Genomic DNA, 22,906 nt, shown 5'->3' with positions numbered 1-22,906 from the left:
ACAATAAGTGTTTACCAAAGAAAAACAATTTTTTTTTTGCTACATCCTAAATCATTTCAAGTTCTGAAATAAATAAACGATCCTTTCTGTCTGGTCTTGTCCCAGTAACTTAGTTTTCTCATTTATAAAATAGAGACAAGACTAGTTTCCACCTTGTCAGACTGCTGTGAGCATGAAGTTCTTTAGTCGACGTCTAGCGTTTAGCACAGCTCCCGGCTGGAGTTGACATGTTGTAGGTGTGAGAAGGGCAGCCCTGAAACACCTGCTGACCCTCCCACAACAATCATCTTCCACGACATCACCCTGAAGAAATGAAAACACAAGCTAAATCTTTTTGTCCAGACAGTGTAGGGAGGAGCTAGTTCCATGAGTGAGACAGCACTAATTAAAGTATTTTTATCATGTTGTCCCTATTTTTTCTGCAACTTACTCTGTAATTGGACCATTTACTCTATCAGACAATGAACTTGGGCACTGTGGTTGGTTTTAGCTGCCCATACTCAGCCAACTTTCTAACAGAAGCAGGTGAGCTCTGTTGATTGGTATGCCTAGGGAGAAATACAAACATGTCAAATGAATAACCATCAGGTAACACACAGTATTGGGTGACAGTCACTTTCTCCTCTGCCAACTGCCTTGAAGGCAAACTTGGTGACAATGCAGGACAACTTTTCCTTGTCTACACAGAGGTAAGATTAACTCATTTAACGCATATCATCAGGGAGGAAGGCAGCCTAAAATGAACATTATAGGCCGGCATGTACCAATTCTCACCAAGTAAGCATTATTAGAAAACAATATATGTGCTGCTTGAAAATCTTTTTTCTCCCCATATTTCAGTCAAAAGTCTCTTGGTTCATTTCTATCACAGAAATAAATGCATTGAATCTTTCCCCAGCCATTAGCCTAATTAAGTAGTGATGTTATTTTGTAAGGACTTAAATTGGGAAATTCTATTAGAGCATCACCTCAACCTTCATGGTTGTTCTAATTTTGTTTTATTTTCCTCAGATTACATATGCATGAAAAAAACTCAATGATTTCTTCATTAATCTGTGATCCCATAGGTCTTTCTAGCCGCACCATGAATTTCATAATTATGAGTAATCCCCTTTCTATAAGAGCTTTACCACGTAGAAAGAATTAAATAAGACTTACAATAAATACAGTGAATCCTAGTCCTATGTAATTTGGGGTTTGCTTGGCATAGTGCCTTACAATCCATTGACATCAGCCAGATATTTGAATCCTTCATTTTCCTACTATATCTAGTGAGGGAATGAGGGAAAAGAGCCCAGAATTAGTCACAATGTTTTAACTAGGAAAAGTGAAAACTGATTACTCTTTCTCTTGTCTTCCTCTAATGACACACATATACATATGAATTTCAAATAAATTAAAACCCTCCTCCATTCTTCTGTCCTTGTTATCATAACAGCATTTTCAACAAAGAGACTTACATCCAGTGCTTACTCAAATCTGTTAGTTCATTAGCATTATCTTGGATGATTTTAAGGCCTTGTGATACCTAAACTGGACCTAGGCCATTAAATCAGAACTGGATGGGATGGGGGATGGGATTGCAACATAGATATTTATTTTAAAAAATCTTCCTGAAGTACTCTAATATGTCAGGTAGTGAACTTACATGGCTACAGTTTGATATTTTAGGAACATTTTATTCATCTTCCACATCGGCTCCTTGTTATTTCCCAAATTTGTAGAAATCGCTATTCAATGTAGATGAGGTTCTTATGTTCAAAGGCACATTTGCTCCTTCATTTTCCCTTCTTTTGGGATTTCTAGCATTTGCATGTATGGGCATTAACTTCTTAACCTTTCCAAGGTATGACCACATTAGGTTAGTTCTATGATAGTGCTAATAACAAAAGTGCCTGTTAGGGATTCTATTTCTGTGTAATTGTCTAGAAAATAACACAAATATAGTCAATGCCCTTTAGAATCCTGAATTGACAGCAATTGAAATGCAACCAAAACATATTAGTTTTAAGAAGGGTTCAAGTCTATATACTTATCAGCAACAACTCAGGATATCTAGTCATAATTATACCTATTTTTCTCAATGTATGCCCCCCCTTGCTGATAAATAGTCCTTGTATCAGATTACTGCTCTAAAGGTTAGATTACTGCTTATCTTTCAAGAACTGTGAGCAGTTTAGTAGGGTCAGAAGTCCTAGAATAACTCAGCTACCTCAAATACAAAAGAACTGCATATTCTTCTGTTTCTGAAAGGACAATGGCCTGAAGTGTAGTGTGTATTATAAATAAAATGCACTTCTGGAGCAATGTAATTTCAATATTCATTTTTTTCCACATAAGAATGGTGAAAAAATGATGTGCATAGCCAATAGCAACATATATATTTCTCACATTATTGTTTCCAAGATGTCTCAAACAATGCTATTTTCAAGAAAGCATTCATTTGCAAATCTAGCAGGCTTTGTTACCTATTTCTAAGATATTCTTAGCAACCTTTAAAATTGGGAGGCAGGTGCATTTATTATGACAATACTATTTTCTTGGCCAGTATTGTAAAAAAATATATAATAATAAGCATTTACTATTTGAAATGAAGTAGCATAAACTTTAAAGAGATAGCCTAATAATTTAACTACCAATACTACAAAATATACCATTGGATGAAGGTCACATAAGAGCAAACCTACAGATAACTTAATTTTGTGGCACTCACCAGATCATAATATTGCATTGATTTCTTTCATGTATTACATTATTGATATCAGAGTTACAGAATCAATTGTATAGGTGGTCCCACAAACTACTTTGTTAAATTTACCATTAGGATCAACTGTCAGAAAATCAATTTCCTTCTACCCTGTTTCTCATTAGCATATATGTTTTGTTTTTGTTTTGTTTTGTTTTGTTTTGTTTCGGATTGCCTAACCCATTTGAGAAAGCAATTTAAGTGGTTTGTGCTTGCATATACTATCAGCTTCTAATCAACCCTCTACCCCCCATGGCAAACAAATTTTCCTTTCACACAACCAAAAAGCAACAATAACAATGGTTTCCTTTTATGATTGTTCTTCCATTAAAGTAAGCTGACAGAGGTCATTCACACACTGGCTAAAATATTGGTGTCATTTTCGTCTCAAATTATTATAGAAGGGAGATTATTTGGATAGGATTTGGTTGTGAAAGAGGAATAGAATGTCAGCAAAAACTCAGAAGTTCTGGATATTTAACTCAGTTGTTATGGGTTCCTTATTGTAGGGCCTGTCCTGCCTGTCAGCCAATAAATATGTATTAGATACTCACAACATCCCAAAAGTAATTAAAAATTAAACAGATTTTTTCATCTCCTGGGCCTACAGTTCACCATAAAATCGTAATCTTCAAAATTCATTATTATTCACTTGGTTCTCTGATATATTCAATTCAATCCTATAAATATTTATAGCATGCTGCTATTGAAAAGTTTACAGTCTTGTATGAAGGATAACACCAGCACACATAACTAGTTATCCAAATGAGCTAAGTGCCATGAGACAAGCATGAATGAAGAACTGTGGCTAAAAGTACAGGCAATGATTCTATTTACCAAAAGCCCGTATGCCAGGGTACATAGCAACTTAAGTCAGCAAGATTTTAAAAATTAATTGAGTATATATACAAACATAAGAGACTATATGTGGCCTAAAAGATGGTGAGGTGTTGACTTATATCAACCATAAAGCATGTTGCATTTCTGGTCATGATGGGGTAAGTGAGCCCAGACTAGCCCTCACTCTCTAAGCACAACTTTGGACAACATATATGACACCATATTTTCAGACATTACAAAATAGACAGCTTAGAACTGAGTGAAGGAAAACTGGTAAGGCGAGTTCTACTATCCCTCCCCTAACTTTCTGCCTGGAAGCACTTTATAGACTATGGTCCAGAGGACAGAAGCCCAAAGAGAGAAAAATGGTCTTACTGAGTTCAGAAGACAGGTAAGAGGGAGGAGCTCCAGAAATCTATAGCTGGTGCTCTTCCATCAGCATCTTAGCACTAAGCAGCATATGGAAAAAAAAAAGTCATGAAAAACAGAAATACTTGCCATCTTTCTATAGGTATGGATCACACAACTGTATTTGTTAAAATGCTTCAAATTCTACACTTAAGATTGGTACATTTATACTTTCTGTAAAATATAACTCAATTTTCTAAAAAGTGGTTACATGACTTGGCTCACATTTGAACAGGATCAGTGTGACTGCTTCGTTCAAATTTAATTAAGTAGGGACACATGGAGGTGGGAAGAAGTGGTAAGAGCCTACTGCAGCACACTGAATGAGAGATGGCTGAATCTGGACCATGGATGTGGTAACACCTGCTACAGCTTTAGTTATATTTTGACACTAGAATCATAGAATTTCTGATGAATTAGAAAAGATATGGAAAATAAAGGAGTCAAGAATGACTCCAAGTATTTTGGACTGAACAAATAAAAGGGCAAAATAATCATGCACTGAGGTAGCGAGTATGGACTGAGTGTGTTGGAGAAAAAAAATCAGGCATTCAGTTTTAGATGAGACAACCACAGGATTGCAGGTGGATAGAGCAGATAACTATTCATGGGCTGATTCCTGAGACACCTTTTAAATAAAAAGCCAGGAAACTAAGAAAAAGCCAGAAGAAATAGTTGGAGTGGTAAGTGAGTCAGTATAAAATCCAGGAGAGTGGGGTGTCCTGGAAGCCGTGTTAATGTGTCCGTTGCTGCCCACAGGACAACCTCTCCCTAATAATTGGACCATTAGATTTTGAAAGACATTCCAAACGTTTCTATTAAAACGAAGAAAGCAAACACCCCCCATCTATTTCTGTTATAAACCTAATTTTCTTGTTGCTGAAGCAGTTTTAGAAAGAGTTGTCTCTTCTCTCTTCTTCCATGCTTTCTGCTCACTCTTCAATTCCCTCCAAGCTAGACTTAGCCTCTAATGCTCTGAGGTAGGTATTCACTAAGGTGACCAATAAACTATATGTCTGTAAATACAAAGTTTGGGTTTTCCCCCAGATCTGATCTTACTTGATTTTGATTTTTTTGGAGAATATTTGATATTCTCTACTTCTTACAACACTTGATTTAACTTTCAAGACATCACACCTTCCTGTTTTTTTTCCTACCTTTAGAGCTTCTCCTTCTTATTTTCCTTTTTAGACTCATCTTCTCATCTCTGAATGATGGAATTTCCCAAAGCTCAGTCATAGGCTCTTTAATCAATCTATATTCAGTCCTGAAGCAATCTCATTCATGAATTAAGAATAGGAATGCATTTTTCAACCTGCCTAGCTTCAAATCTTAGCGCTGACACTTAAGAGCTTTGCAATCATGGCAAGAGCTTAACCTTTATTTTTTTTTAAGTGCAATTTTTTGAAGTATAGTTGATACACAATATTATGTCGGTTTCAAGTATACAACACAGTGGTTCAACAGTTACCCATATTATTAAATCCTCACCCCAACTGGTTCAGTTACTACATGTCAACATAGAAAGATGTTACAGAACCATTGACTATATTCTCCATGCTGCACTTCCATCCCTGTGACCAACTTATATTATGATTGAGATTTTTGTGCATCTTTATCATCCCCCTCACCCACCCCACCTTCAGCTTTTTCTGTCTCAGTTTTCCCATATATTTTAAAAGGTAATTATTAATATGGTACTTGCCTCATTGGGTTGTCACAAGATTAAATGAGTCATTGTAAATTACTAACATATGAACATATAGGTTTAGTTACCTCATGGGAGTAATGGTTTTTACTTGCTTTTCAATGGCTTTGACTTTCAGTCTCAACTAGAAACCTGCATATACGACATGTTTTTTTTAACTTAGATTTCTCAAAGGTATCTCAAAGTCAACATGGCTAAAACAGAATTTATGATCTATTCCCCAAATTCTTGGGTTCTCTCAAGTTTTCCCATCCCAGAGAATATGGCCTTACAGCTCAGAAACCAGACAATATCCTTTCCTTCACCACAACTTCCCACTCATACCCAATCCATCCCAGGTATATTGATTTTCCTTTTTACATATTTCTTGAATCTGTCTTCTTTTCAAGCAGTTGTATACGACTAGCCAATTCTAATCTGCCTTATCTCTACTCTCTATTACTACAACAGCCTTTTAACTAGGCAGCCTTCATCTGCTCTTTCTCCTATTCATGCTGCAGGCAGAATGATCTTCTATTATGCTCCACACAATCAGCATAAAATGCTGCATTGATTTATTATGATTCAAGAAAAAGCCCAAAATATCTAACATGGGTTACAAATCCCTCCGTCTCTGATTGTTTCCTGGTCTTATTTCTATCAATTTCTCCCTATTTCGTTTCCTTTCTTTCAATAAATTCTTCAACTAACACATGCTTCATTCTGCAATAGAGTGTTTACACATGTCTTTCCTCATTCATTCCACTTCTTTAATGTTTATTTTGTACTCAGAGTTGGGCTTAATAATCATTTTTTTAGTGAAGCTTTTCCTGGTCTTGAGGTAGGGTAAAATCTGCTAATTTATGCATTGTCAAAATGTACATCTTCTTGTCCACATATCATTGTGATAATTTTATATTTTTAAATAACAATTGAACTAGCGAAAAGTCCGTGAGGGTAGGAACAGGGTCTACATTTGCTTATTTTTATAAACCTGGGGTCTAGGATGATTCTTAACAGAAAGTGGTCAATATACACTTGCTGAATGCATAATGGGTGGTGATACTAGTAGAAGAAGCAGTCAGTTTTCAAAGAGCTAGGAAAGAAAATAAGGCAATTAATTAAGTGTAAAGAACTATCAGCACAGAGTTAAATATGTGTCTAGTTATTAGCCAGACAATATTACTGAAGAACAAATATTTAAGAGTGGTAAAACTGCCAAGCAAACATCAGCCTTCCCAGACAATAAGGATTATTCTGGATGCCTCTTGGGAAAATCAGAAAAGGAAAAGCCTAATATGTTTACTGATCTTTAGACTTGAAGTGGTGCCTACAATTTTTTTTCTTTTAAATTAAACAAATTAACTCATGAAAGATTAGGAGGAAAAAAAACTGTAGCAGGCATATTGGAGCCAATTAGAAACACATGATGGAATGGGTCAGCCATTAGGATGTTTTGGTCCAGTGATCAGCCTGGTCTGCAGACACTTACAGGACATTCAGCCTTTTCTCTATGGGTTCTCTGAATATGGACAAGGAACCTAACAGGGAACAGCAGGAGATGGGGCCAAACTTTATCAGTCTCAGAGATGATAATGTCTCTCCCAGTATGAAACTGATTAGAAGGAAAGGCTTATCAAGGGAAAATATGGTAAATTGGGGCATTTCAATTCTGAGTCAGCAGTTCTACCTCCTATTTTATTATATACTTCAAAATTATGTTAAAAGGGCAAAACTAGACAGAGTTGATAGGCCAAATTTATGTAACATGAAGACACTTTCTTCACCCCAAATATCTTCCCTATTGAAAGACCAGTGAATCTGAAATTTCTAGTATGAAGTTATTGATTAAACATTTTTCCCAAACCAGATACACTTAATCTATTATGAAAAATAATGTTCTCTAGGTAAGTAAGAAGAGGTTAACTAACAGATTACCTAATGTTAAAAAAAACAGGCCCAAAATGAAGTCACTTATGCTAAGCCACACATCACTGAGACTTAATTTAATTACAGTTTCCACTCTTCTAGAAATAGAATCTTAAACCAGTCCATTAGGAATCATCCGAATAGTACTAGGTAGGTAACCTGCCCGATAAGAGGCCCCTGCCATCCAATAAAGGAACGTCACCTTCTAATAACCAACCCACTGTTTGTCCTAGTATAGCTTCCTTGTTCCTGCTGTATTCTGCCTATAAAATTATTTTATTTTGTATAGCATCTTGGACCTCCTTTCTGTCTGCTAGATTGAATGGTGCCAATTAGAATCAATTTTTGCTCAAATAAACTCTTTAAAATCTTAATATTCCTCTGGATATTTTAACAGTTCTAGTGTCAGAGGAAGGAACCAAAGGAGACCCACACTGGCCTGCAGGAGCAACAAGAGACCAGCCAGAGCTACCTCTGAGTCCCTTGGGCTCGCTGCCTTCTTGCTGCCTCGCAGGTGCTAGGTACGTCCCTCTTGGGTCCTAGCTCCACAGCTTTTGCCTTTTGTGCTTTCAGGCTTTATTTGAGCTGGAGTATCATGAAATGAGTTGGATTAAGTCTAATTTAGGATGTGTGCTTGGTGTGGAATCAAACTAGGTCCAATTTAGAAACCAGGCTAGATGTGGGGTTGGACTAGGGACAGAGGTGAATAAAATTTTAAGGTTGAACAACCAAGTTAAACTTACCCAAGAGAATCTTGAATTACAGTGGCCACAGTGGGGAATGTATAACCTAGATAAGCTTATCCATTTATGAGGTGCCTTAGAGAAAAGGTTCTCAGCCAAGCATGTACTGTAAAGAGTAGAGGGAAAAGTATTTTTCCTCCTCTGTAGTTTCTTACGACCAGGATGAGACCCCACAGGGACACCCCATTTGATCAAAAGCCTGAAGGATCCTGGGAAAATTGGCAGAAGCCAGAAAATGGTGGGAATTCTTACAAAAGTAGGCTCTCCCTAATCTCTACCCTGTGACATCTGGTTGAGAGAGGAAGGTAAAATTTCACCTTGTCCCTTCCTTCCCAAATTCAAACTGGCAGGCAAGAAGCATTTATAATAATTAGACCTTTGATTTTTGATTCATAAATTTGTTCTGAGGCACCCATTGGTTTTTGATCCTTTCTCTTTCTGGGACAGCTGTTGCCTCTCTGTCTCATATTAGATCTGACTACTTGGTTTGACTACCATCAGTTTAAGATAACCAAAAATATGGCTGGACAGAAATGTGGGTTGCACTCCATTTGTGGGTAGGGTCCTACTGACTGCTGCCAGCTCTCAGAGGAGCTATCTAAATCTTTTTTCTTTTGGTTATCTTTGGGAGTAGCTCTGGAAGTTGGGAGGGTAGTATCATTCAATCCCTCTTTAGGGATACCTCTTGTACCCATGAAATTGTTCAATACCACCAAGAATATTTACAGTTTTTCCTAGCTGAAACCTGACAAGATATTCAAAAGTATTTTTTTTTAATGATTGTAAGTTGGCCAAATTGGAAACTGATATTCAGAGACTGATAGAAATGTTTTTTAAAAGGTCCTATCCCTTAAGCAAAAATGAAACTATGTAGCCAGAGGGAAAAAAACACATTCTGAAGAGTTTGTGGAGAAATTTACTAAAAAATTCCAAAGGCACACAGCTCTAAGTCTAGAACACAGGGATCTTTTGATTTCCATCTTAGTTAAATAAAGCCTCCCTGATATAAAGAAGCAAACTGAAGATAGTGTAGTTAGATGAGTGAGTGAGCCTGGATATCATTCAGGTTGCAAAACAATTCTTTGAGGAATTAAACATAACTGTTCTTGTGTACTATCATCTTAAAGTGTTATATGACAGAAATAATCAAATTTCCTTGTCAATTACACCAAAATGAATTCTCATCTCATCTTTAACCATGAACACTTAAAAGCTTTTGTCATTTGCAGGTAGTCTGTTTTACTCTAATGCTTTCGCAAAAGTGAGATTCATGAAGGCAACTCTACTGAGGACTCTTGACTATGGACACTGCTGCTAAACTATGAGATGTCAAAACATGAGTGTGCATTTCATAAATAAAGAAGGTTCCACTTGACATCTGGTCCTATGTAAATGCTGGAGACCTTAAAATCAAATAGGTTAGGAAGAGAAGTAGCTGACATCAAGGTAGACAGCTTCCTTCTATGATGTTGGTTCAAGAATATTTCTTTCCTTACCTTCTTCCCTCTCTGACTAGCCTTTTCCTTATTCTGACACCATGAAGGTCTTTACAATTCTTCTGTTCACCTTCTGCCTTGCTCTTCTCTGAAAAGATAATGCTATTGTTCACTATCTCTGACCATTACAAAGGGTGGGGGTAACCCAAACTCCGAACGACTGCTGGCTTTGTCATGATTATGGTGATCTTACAGTTCTGCCTACCACAGACTTTTCCTGATTTCTAATGCATTTTCTTCAGAAAAACTCAGGTCCTACTCTATGTCATACTATTTAACCCTAGAGGTCCATTTTCCTATCTCTGGTTAAAAACCCCAAACCAAGTGTCCCTTGTATCCAGGCTTCCTGTGCATCAGAAAAGGGGCACAAGGCAAGGGTAACTAGAATAAAGCCACCTATGCAGACTACAGATACTTTAATTTTACTGGCCTCCATGGTTATTACCTGTTTGTCCCAAGCCATATACTCAAACAGGAATTACCAGGAAGCATTCATGATTCAGAATTAGTTTTCTTTGACAGTTCCCTACTCTTTGACTAGAAATAAGTGCAAATGAGACTCTACTCAGGAACTTCTCCATAACTCTTGAAGGTACTGAAGAATCTGCTGTAAAGGCAGTAACTGCTCAACAAAAATGCCTAGATTGCCTGACCAAAGCTGTTCTTGATAGGAATATAGATAGCCCTTCATTAACTGAGCAAGGAGGTGCTTGTCCTATGGCAAAACCACTTGCTGCACTTGTATTGATACTTCAGGGAAAGTTAAGCCAGCTATACAAAATCGCAAAACAAGCCAGTTGCCTTAAGACAGTGACTCTTTCAGCAGGGTCCTTCATTAACTTATTTGATTCTGATTGGTTTGGGTCTTATGGACCATGGCTCCAAAATGCACTCCAGGTGTTGGGAATTATCCTGCTTATAAGTACAGTACTCTCCCTGGCGCAATCTATTCTCTCAAAAGCTTTAAAGGTATGTTTGTTGCCACTAATCATCTACAAATAATAATAATTAAAAAAAAGAATGTCAGAAAAAAGAAAAAGGAGAGTGACTAACTTAAAGAATGTGAACCCAATATAATAAACCATGAATACCACCCAAAGTTTCAAAAAAACTACAAGAACTCCAAAGTAGTAGGTGGGAGTAGCAAGAATGCCTTAAATTTTTACCAAGTCTCTCAGTTAGGTTGAGAATCTGATAAAAAGAGGAGAATTGGTAAACAAATAAAAGTCCAAAAATGAAGTTGTTATGCTAAGCCCCATGTGACCAAACCAAGTCTTGCCTTAATTTTCTTTTCAAATCTCTTAGAAATGGAATCTTAAACCAGTCAATAAGGAAATGTCTGATCAACACCGTTTAGGTAATCTGCCCGATACTCTTGTCCTTCCCCTAAAGGAAAGTACCCTTGCAGTAACCAGCCCACTTTTTGCCCTTGTGTAAATTCTTCCTTCTTCCTTCTGCCTATAAAAGGTTTCCATCTGTACAGCGTTTCAGAGCTCCTTTCTTTCTGCTCAATTGGATGCTGCCTGATTTGAACTCATTTTTGCTCAAGTGAATTTTTAAAAATTTGTAATGCTTCAGTTTATCTTTTAACATGAATAATGGTTATTTGTAGAAAGCCGAGCTATGACACTTAAGATTGCATGAGTTTCAGGAGAATGGTTTTAGAGTTTTGGCTGTAGGCATGTGGAGAAAACATTTAACACTGGAATCAGAGTTACTTGTCGTGTAAGTTTAAGGCAAAGTGAAATAATATCAGTGAACTAAAGTCATTTTGCAAAGAAGACAAGACAATGAGTAAACACTCAAGACTTTTAATAATCATAGGAAATGGTGATAAGGTAACTACTTTGGATCATGTCATTCATACTGAATTGCCCCAAAGAAAGACTTGTACTCATTTGTTTTCTTATTTATCTTTGAGTTTCCAAAAGAAATCCTACTGTTGCCATCAATGTTCTTATCTCGCTGCCAAATCTCTCTGGTCCTTCTGAAGTTCCCTGTGTTTCAAGAACTAATCCTTTTGACACAATCGATTCTCCTAATCTCTCTTCTAAATAATTGTAATCCTCCTCTTAATTCTGCTAATTTGAAATTAAAGTATTACCTCTACTGAGAAGTTCCTGCAATCTTAGCTTCAAGAAAAATTATTTCCCAAAAATCCTTACCTGGTGTACCTATGTCCTCTCACATCACAAATTAAAGGATCTGCATGAATGGTTTGGTTATTGTGCTTCCACAGCTGACTTCTGGGTATAGATATCAGTACACATTATTTGAGCCCATGTTTACAGCTGTGTGTGGGTAAAAGGCAGCTCTACATTCTGCTTTGGTGTGATCTATTATATATTTCACTCATCTAAGTGAATGCTCTGTGACCATTCAGAATTCAAGAACAGACTTTTTCCCCTAATGAATAGCATGGAATTGGGACACATCTTTTCACAATCACTGACTGAGATTAATTTGACAAATACCCGTTAGACCAGCCAAGAGCTTGCTCAGTTACTCCTATTTGCTTTAATTTATTTAGCAAAAGACCCTGATCTATCAAGTTAAATGTCTTGATCATTCATCAGTTCACAGATAGTGAACTGTCCCAATCTATAGCCAGATTATCAATCTGTGAAAGGCGAACATTTGGGCAACTCATTTAACTGAGCAAGGTCTAAAGCCTCTAATATTTTAAGTTATTGGAGGCCATGGCTGAACTATAATCTCCCTCCTGTGAAATATTACAAACTTATAAGCAGACATTTGTTTCCATGAACTAACTGAGCTCTAAATAAATGTATCCTTGGCAGTTCATTCCTGACTAGGTATTTATTCAGGAAATCTTCATTCTAGTATTATATTGGATATGCTTTGGTTTGTGCACAGAAATTATATTGTTTTGACAGCTCTATTATTTTTACTGGTTGGCTTGCAGCGATTTATCTTACAGTACATGAGGAATTTATTTTTTTTAATTGGCTCTGCTGTTCTTTATGAATGTGCCTCATGAGGCACTGCAGCAGTTCAACATTTTAATGTTTCAATGTTTTCTACCAATTCGGTAATCTTGTAAATAGCAGTGTTCTGAAGGGCCTCTAAGTAATTTTGAAAACAGGATTAAAAGTAAAAGCCTGTAAGTGTAATTTCATCTTTAATACTTTCCAGACAATACATAAAATGCATAAAGGATGCAGGGATATTAGGGCTCAGATGTAAAACTAAATAAAAAAAATTCTAAAAAGAAGTAAGATATTTTAAATCCCTTTAAATTTCATTAAAACTGACAAAAAAATTGCTATTAAAGAAACATAATATTAATTTTGTATTGCTGACATTTTAAGAGCCTGCACAACTGATAGCTTTGCAAATCAAAGGCCAAAGTTGACATCCCAATATTTAACTTTTATCCCAGAATTCTTAACTCAGGAAACTAGAAATGAGTTAGCTTTTGACTACCGAACCAAAATCTAAAAGTTATATAATTCACAGGTTATTGTTAATCGACTGTTATTAGGCTCTTTAGTTTTTATGGACCTGATGCAGATACATAGCATAGTCACCCAGAACGTATTTTTATGTAATCTAAATCTATGTAATAACAATCTCTGATATGTATTTCAACTATAAAACAGGTAATTCAAGCATTTATTGTCTACCATTTTGTTTCACAATAGCTTAAAATAAACAAAACAGGCTCTCTAAGTTAGATTTTAACACAATTTAGTAATACATACAACTTCATTCAAAAAGCCAATTACTTATAACACAGGCAAAGAGACTTATTAGATCCATGTGTATATTTACTCATTCAGCAAATTTTTAATAAGCACTCTAAAGTGCAAAATACTGTGCTAGGAGTTTTAGGAGACTCAAAGATGAATCTAATATCCTGAGTATGGATTTTCATTAAGTCTATTTATATGTACATTAAAAATGCAATATGAAGTAGAAAACCATAAATGTGTCATTTTGTTGTGGTGTTGTTGAAGTACTTTAGAAATCCATTGGAGAGAAAAATAGAACTTCCAGGAAGCAGAATTAGAGATCAGATAAGAGGAATGATGAAAAAGGCAATCCAGGAGGAAGAAACAGCCTGGAAAAAAAAATCCTATCTGACCTCAAACCTCAATATATTATGGCCTTCAGTTGCCATTTGTAACCACGTAACCACAAAATATCTGAAGGAGAAAATTGTAGCAATGCATGGCAGCATGAGATACAAAGGGATTCTCTCACTGGCTGTTCTTGAGAATCACCTCCTTGAGCTCCACCTCATACCACTTAAATCAGACTCTGGTGATGAGACCTGGCTTCGGCATAGTTTTAAAATTTAGTGGATGCAACATGCAACCAATACTGAGAAACACCAAGTATATCCTTTGTAGCAGACAATGCCAACGGGCCAAGAAATGAAGTAACTACAGATTCAAACATACTTGAGGCATTCCTCTCACTGAGTCTTCTTTGGCCTACAATTGCCGTCCTTGCTTTTGAAAATGTAATGTATGCTCTTAAACCACCTCATCTTCTCTCCTTCACTGCTGTTATAATCTTAAACCATGTTTCTCTTTTGTACTGAAAACTTTGTCACCAAGATAATAGCCTTCATCTCCATCACTAATCATGCCATAGTTCTAAGAAATGCCAGGGTATCTTGGCTTCTCAATTCCTTGAGTTTTTCATCTTCAGTCACCTTTTTTTTACACTTAATCTCAAGGTAACCCCCTGAACTTTAACATCATCTCAAACTCCACCTCTAGAGCCATCCATTCATTCTGTAATGCTAGTCTGGTGAAAACCTCTGGCCTTTCTGCTCACTTTGGCAAGTTTCACTGCAATTACTTCTTTAACTTCATAATTCCAATTAGCCTTCTATTTCCACCTACACATCATTTCATTTCTATCTTTATTTTTTCATATCCAGCTAAGATATCATCATAAATCAACCCAATAAATGTTTTCAGCTTTCCTGAGCCCGTTTTACTGTTATTATTAAAAAAAAAATCTTCAATTAACCCAACAACCTGTCTTCTTTATGACTGTGGTCCAAAATATAGACATCACTGGAGAAGATTCACATAACCAGTGATATTAGTGTTGTCATAATCCATGACCTCTAACTCATCTAGTCTTTCAACACTGTCCAGTTTTTAAACCACATTTCTCTGGTAATATTTTTCTCCCATTCTCTGTAACGTCTATTTCATGAGGTCATGTTTAAACTCCTCCACCTCCCTGTCCACCTCAGAAGATAACCTCGCCTCATAAGTAATTTGTGTACTGGCCTTTGTCCCCCTCTTTTCCTCAATCATCACCTTCTCTGTACTGGATATTTGTACTAACATAAACAGGTTGACCCCAACTATCATTTATTTTATCTGTCCTTTTAAAGTTAAATTCTTCAGACTACTTTCTTCAATTCTTTCAGTCCCATTCTTGCCTGAACCCAATTCATTCAAGTTTGTGCCAATTACTTTCACTTTGTCAAATCCAAGGATCAGTTCTCAATCAGCATGATACTTCACCTATCAGCAATGCTTGACATTGTAGGTCACTTCTTCCTTCTTAAAACACTTCATTGTTTTCAAGGGCACTGAATTGAGTTGTCTTTTTCTTTTTTTAAAATCACTGCTCCTTCTCTCTCTGCTTTGTTGTTTGGTGCTCATTTTCTAACCTCAGAAACCTGAAATGCTCTACATCTCAGTTCTTAAGCTTTTCTTCTTTCTGTCTATACTCATTTCCTCAGTGATTTCATCCAGTCTTATAATTCTAAATGCCATCTATATGCTGCTTTATAAAACTTTTATTTTCAGCTTAGAACTTTCCAAACTCTGAACTAATAAAGTAAATCATATTAAATTGGACATATACTGATATTTTAAAATGATTATCTGTGTTCACAGGTTTATATTAATTTTTTTCCTAATTAAAAACACACAATATGAAATCATAGGGAAAGGTCAGTCTTATTTTTAATTATTTCTCCATGTAATTAGTCATATATTCTCTGCAGATTAGAGTTTGCAAGATTAAAATATGTATTTAAAGGTCATATATTAAATATAAGCAAAGGGCATTAGACGTTAGATGGTATTCCTGATATAGCCTATCCATATATTTATGTTATATATAAAAAGTAAGTAATAAGAATGAATACCCTAAGACTATTGCAAAAAAACAGACTTTTTAATGCTTGCTTTTTCCCTTCACTTCTGTCTATATAAAAAAAGGGGGGGATCAAATAAAAGTAGGCAAAGGGGAAATAGTCAAACCAACATAGGAATGATATAGTGAAAGACATTTTAATAATATATACATATTAAATACATATACTTGTTGCTACATATTTTTCATATGTGATTTTTTTAGCCATCTTATCTACTGATTACCTGTAGAATCTGAAATTACATAAATTTACTTTCTACAACTGAAAGATTTACTACAATGTGAAATATTTGTTCATATGGGCAGAATTTATACTATAAAGCCTCACGTTTCTACAGTAAATTTTGATTAACCCTATTCTGAATCCAGGGTATTGGATATAGTATACTGTGGAAAATACTGATTATAATTTACTTTTAGTTAGCATAACTTTTCATAGGTAGCACTGATAGGTAGCAAGAGATTTGAAAAGGGGCATAATCAATAGGTCACGGGAAATGCAAATGAATAGCAGATGTAGATGCCAAAAGAACTCAGAATCTAAATGGCGAGTGGAAACTTTACCTCATTAGGAGTACGTGAGAATTGAAAGGAATAAAAGGGAAGTTCATCCCCTTGGGAGGATAAGACTGGATTACTGACTTTGATAATCAAATTGGAGAAGTTATAAAAAATAAATGGAACTGACATTCAATAGGAACAAGTGTAGCATAATGTAATTAAGACAGAGAAAGGAGTTTCATGAAACCAATGAGCAGAAACATAGAGTGCTGTGTGCCGTCTAACAGTCATTGCATTCTCAAGTAGGAAAGGAAAGTAAAGGTCATTTTATAGAGGAATAAAGAAATGTAGGGAGTCTTCACAAGTCACCAGTGAAAGAACAAGGAATTTTTTAACTGTCTTTAGTTTATCAGCCCAGTAATTTCTGGTCAACACTGTGCTGTCCCTGAGTCTCACAGAAAATGGTCCAAAGTATTATAATTGATTAATCGAACTGACCCTCTACTCCTCAATATCCACTCCATTAGCAAATCCCTCAGCACTATGAAAAACATATTCTGAATTTCTTTCCTTCTCTCATTTCCAGTATTTCTGTACTAGTGAAATTAATCCTATTCTGGCCCTACCCTGACATCATCTATTTCCCAGACAGAAGACCAAGTGGCTTTTCACTTTGTTTCACCTTGTAAAACCTACAGTGGGGTAACGTCATTAGAGTGAAAACAAACCCCTGAACATTACTAACAACTTTTCATATGCTCTCACCCCTCCCCTCTGCCTCTGTACATTTGCACCAGCTTTCTTTCTGTTACTAGAACAAGCTACACTCATATCTGCCTGATGATGGTACATTTTATGTTCCCTAATTTAAAAGATTTTTAAATGGTATGGGAAATATCCAGTAAGAGTCTAATATTATCTTTAAATTTTGCATATTTTGATAAAAAATTTCCAGAGTTGATATGAAAAAATAATGTACCCAAATGTTTTTTAAATATTGAAAATTTAAAATAAATTTACAAGAAAGCACAGTTATTATGTAACTAAGCTAATATCTGGGGGACTGAGAAGAAAGGGCAGTTTCTTTCTTCTATATGAATCCATATATATTCAAGGTCACATTTTGTTTGAGTTTTGTCACTTTTCACATGAAATTAATTTTTTTCTTTGCTGGCTATTGTCAGAATAATTGGATATCCACTCCATGGAAAGGAATTCTCTGATGCTCCAGCCAGATCTCTGCATTTAAGTGAAACTTTAACAGAGCAGAAAACAGAAGGAAAACATATCCACTGAAGAGGTACTCTGTGTTGCCCTGACTCTGGGTGAGCCTACATCCTGCAAAGTAGAGTCAGCTCAGCCATATTCCCCATCACTTTGGTTTGGTGCCTAAGGTTGCGATTATCAGAAACCATTTATCTTTCTGTCTTGTACTATTTCTTTGCTGAAACACTCTCAGAGCTTTGGAAGCTGATCAAGCAAGCTCATGTCTGGGGGAGCTGAGCGATACTCATTATACAATCAAAATAGTTCATTAAACTTAAACTGAATGTAGGATTGGCTGCAGGCAGCTGTCTGGTCATGCTTTGCCACAGTCAAGTTATTGTAAAGTTGGTGTAAACTAAGTTCCTTTTATGGCAGTATCTTCTAGGCTCAGGCATATTTCAAGAAGTCAGGAAAATAATTAATTTTGGATTCTTACATATTCCATACACCTGTGAGAACTGCTTTGGAACCTGTTATAAAAAGAAATCTTTGGGTGGAGCCAAGATGGCAGCGTGAGTAGAGCAGCGGAAATCTCCTCCCAAAACCACATATATTTATGAAAATATAACAAAGACAACTCTTCCTTGAAGAGAGACCAGAAGACACAGGACAACATCCAGAACACATCCACACCTGTGAGAACCCAGCGCCTTGTGAAGGGGGTAAGATACAAGCCGGAGCCGGGCGGGACCCGAGGCCCTTCACCCCAGCTCCAGGCAGGAGGAGAGGAGTTGGAGCGGGGAGGGAGAAGGAGTCCAGGACTGCTAAACACCCAGCCCTCGCCATCCGGACCAGAGCGCAGACACAGTGCATGCGTGGGGTCCTGGATACTAGGGAAACAGGACAGTAAGACCTGTGAGCAGGTCCCTGAGGCTGGATCCCTGGGGACAAAGAAAAGCGAGTACTTTTTGGAAGTCTTAAAGGGACAGGGACCCCACCGCCAGATGGAAGCGTCCTGGGACACTTAGTCCAGCAGCAGGGAATCTGGGGAACTCTGGACACTCTAACCCCCTGGGCAGCTGGGAGCATGGAGGCCCCTCACAGAGATAAATAGCCTCCCGGCCACTCCCCCTCCAATACGGCTCCACCATTTTGAAGCAGCCGCCTGAGCCAGGCCACGCCCACAGCAACAGCGGAGATAAACTCCATAGCAGCCGGGCAGGAATCAGAAGCCCTGTCTGCATGCAGCTGCCCAGCATAAGCCACTAGAGGTCACTGTTCTCCCAGGAGAGGAAGGCCACAAACCAACAAGAAGGAAAGTTCTTCCAGCTGTCACTTGTGCCAGTTCTGCAAACTATCTCTATCACCATGAAAAGGCAAAATATCAGGCAGACCAAGATAACAGAGTCAACACCTGAGAAGGAAACAGACCTAACCAGTCTTCCTGAAAAAGAATTCAAAATAAAGATCATAACATGCTGACAGAGATGCAGAGAAATATACAAGAGCTAAGGGATGAAGTCTGGAGGAAGATTACAGACACTCGGAGGGAGATTACAGACATACGGAAGGAGATTACAGAAGTGAAACAAACTCTGCAAGGATTTATAAGCAGAATGGATAAGATGCAAGAGGCCATTGATGGAATAGGAACCAGAGAACAGGAATGCATAGAAGCTGACATAGAGAGAGATAAAAGGATCTCCAGGAATGAAACAGTATTAATAGAACTGTGCGACCAATCCAAAAGGAACAATATCCATATTATAGGGGTACCAGAAGAAGAAGAGAGAGAAAAAGGGGTAAAAAGTGTCTTTGAAGAAATAATTGCTGAAAACTTCCCCAAACTGGGGGAGAAAATAATCAAACAGACCATGGAAATACACAGACTCCCAACAGAAAGGACCCGAGGAGGACAACACCAAGACACATAATAATTAAAATGGATAAGATCAAGGACAAGGAAAGAGTTTTAAAAACAGCTAGAGAGAAAAAGGTCACCTATAAAGGAAAACCCATCAGGCTAACATCAGACTCCTCAATAGAAACATTACAGGCCAGAAGAGAATGGCATGATATATTTAATGCAATGAAACAGAAGGGCCTTGAACCAAGGATATTGTATCCAGCATGATTATCATTTAAATATGATGGAGGGATTAAGCAATTTCCAGACAAGCAAAAGTTGAGGGAATTTCCCTCCCACAAACCACTTCTACAGGGTATTTTAGAGGGACTGCTCTAGATGGGAGCACTCCTAAGACTAAACAGATGTCACCAGAGAAAATAAAATTACTGTAAAAAAAGCAAACCAACCAAATACTAACTAAAGGCAAAAAATAAAATCAACTACCCACTAAAAGCAGTTAAAGGATAAATGAAAGAGCACAGAATGAAACAACCAACATATGAAGAATGGAGGAGGAGGAATAAGAAGGGAGAGAAGAAAAGAATCTCCAGACAGTGTATATAACAGCTCAATAAGTGAGCTAAGTTAGGCAGTAAGATACTAAAGAGCCTAACCTTGAACTTTTTGTAACCACGAATCTAAAGCCTGCAATGGCAATAAGTAGATATCTTTCAACAGTCACCCTAAATGTAAATGGACTGAATGCACCAATCAAAAGACACAGAGCAATAGAATGGATAAAAAAGCAAGACCCATCTATATGCTGCTTACAACAAACTCACCTCAAACCCAAAGACATTCACAGACAAAAAGTCAAGGGATGGAAAAACATATTTCAGGCAAACAACAGAGAGAAGAAAGCAGGGGTTGCAGTACTAATATCAGATAAAATAGACTTCAAAACAAAGAAAGTAACAAGAGATAAAGGACATTACATAATGATAAAGGGCTCAGTCCAACAAGAGGATACAACCATTCTAAATATATATGCACCCCACACAGAAGCACCAGCATATGTGAAACAAATACTAACAGAACTAAAGGGGGAAATAGAATGCAATGCATTCATTTTAGGAGACTTCAACACACCACTCACCCCAAAGGATAGATCCACTGGGCAGAAAATAAGTAAGGACATAGAGGCACTGAACAACACAGTAGAGCATATGGACCTAATAGATATTTATAGAACTCTATATCCAAAAGCAACAGGATATACTTTCTTCTCAAGTGCACATGGAACATTCTCCAGAATAGACTACATACTAGCTCACAAAAAGAGCCTCAGTAAATTCCAAAAGATTGAAATTCTACCAACCAACTTTTCAGACCACAAGGTATATAAAACTAGAAATAAATTCTACAAAGAAAACAAAAATGCTCACAAAAACATGGAGGCTTAACAACATGCTCCTAAATAATCAATGGATCAACGAACAAATTAAAATAGAGATCAAGGAAAATATGGAAACAAATGACAACAACAACACTAAGCCCCAGCTTCTGTGGGACGCAGCGAAAGCAGTCTTAAGAGGCAAGTATATAGCGATCCAGGCACACTTGAAGAAGGAAGAACAATCCCAAATGAATAGTCTAACATCACAATTATCGAAATTGGAAAAAGAAGAACAAATGAGGCCTAAAGTCAGCAGAAGGAGGGACATAATAAAGATTAGAGAAGAAATAAACAAAATTGAGAAGAATAAAACAATAGAAAAAAAATCAATGAAAGCAAGAGCTGGTTGTTTCAGAAAATAAACAAAATAGATAAGCCTCTAGCCAAAATTATTAAGAGAAAAAGAGAAATAGCACATATCAACAGAATCAGAAATGAGAATGGAAAAATCATGACAGACTCCACAGAAATACAAACAATTATTAAAGACTACTATGAAAACCTATATGCTAACAACCTGGAAAACCTAGAAGAAATGGACAACTTCCTAGAAAAATACAACCTTCCAAGACTGACCAAGGAAGAAACACAAAAGTTAAACAAACTACTTATGAGCAAAGAAATTGAAATGGTAATCAAAAAACCACCCAAGAACAAAACCCCCAGGGCAGATGGATTTACCTCGGAATTTTATCGGACACACAGAGAAGACATAATACCCATTCTCTTTAAAGTTTTCCAAAAAGTAGAAGTGGAGGGAATACTCCAAAACTCATTCTATGAAGCCAACATCACCCTAATACCAAAACCAGGCAAAGACACCACCAAAAAAGAAAATTACAGAACAATATCCCTAATGAATGTAGATGCAAAAATACTCAATAAAATATTAGCAAACCGAATTCAAAAATATATCAGAAGGATCATAAACCACCATCAAGTGGGATTCATCCCAGGGATGGAAGGATGGTACAACATTCAAAAATCCATCAACATCATCCACCACATCAACAAAAAGAAGGACAAAAACCACATGATCATCTCCATAGATGCTGAAAAAGCATTCAACAAAATTCAACATTCATTCATGATAAAAACTCTCAGCAAAATGGGAATAGACAGCAAGTACCTCAACATATTAAAGGCCATATATGATAAACCTACAGCTAACATCATACTGAACAGTGAGAAGCTCGAAGCTTTTCCTCTGAGATTGGGGACAAGACAGGGATGCCCACTCTCCCCACTGTTATTTAAAAAAGTTCTGGAGGTCCTAGCCATGGAAATTAGACAAAACAAAGAAATACAAGGAATCCAGATTGGTAAAGAAGAAGTTAAACTGTCACTATTTGCAGATGACTTGATATTGTACATAAAAAACCCTAAAGACTCTACTCCAAAACTACTAGAACTGATATCGGAATACAGCAAAGCTGCAGGATACAAAATTAACACACAGAAATCTGTGGCTTTCCTATACACTAATAATGAACCAATAGAAAGGGAAATCAGGAAAACGACTCCATTCACAATTGCATCAAAAAGAATAAAATACATAGGAATAAACCTAACCAAAGAAGTGAAAGACTTATACTCTGAAAACTACAAGTCACTCTTAAGAGAAATTAAAGGGGACACTAACAAATGGAAACTCATCCCATGCTCGTGTATAGGAAGAATTAATATCATCAAAATGGTCATCCTGCCCAAAGCAATATACAGATTTGATGCAATCCCTATCAAATTACCGACAGCATTCTTCAATGAACTGGAACAAATAGTTCAAAAATTCATACGGAAACACCAAAGACCCCGAATAGCCAAAGCAATCCTGAGAAAGAAGAATAAAGTGGCGGGGATCTCACTCTCCAACTTCAAGCTCTACTACA

This window comes from Manis pentadactyla, chromosome 1 (genome assembly GCF_030020395.1).
Source record: "Manis pentadactyla isolate mManPen7 chromosome 1, mManPen7.hap1, whole genome shotgun sequence".
NCBI lineage: Eukaryota > Metazoa > Chordata > Mammalia > Pholidota > Manidae > Manis > Manis pentadactyla.
The sequence above is the reverse complement of the archived record's forward strand: the minus strand, read 5'-3'. Positions refer to the sequence as shown.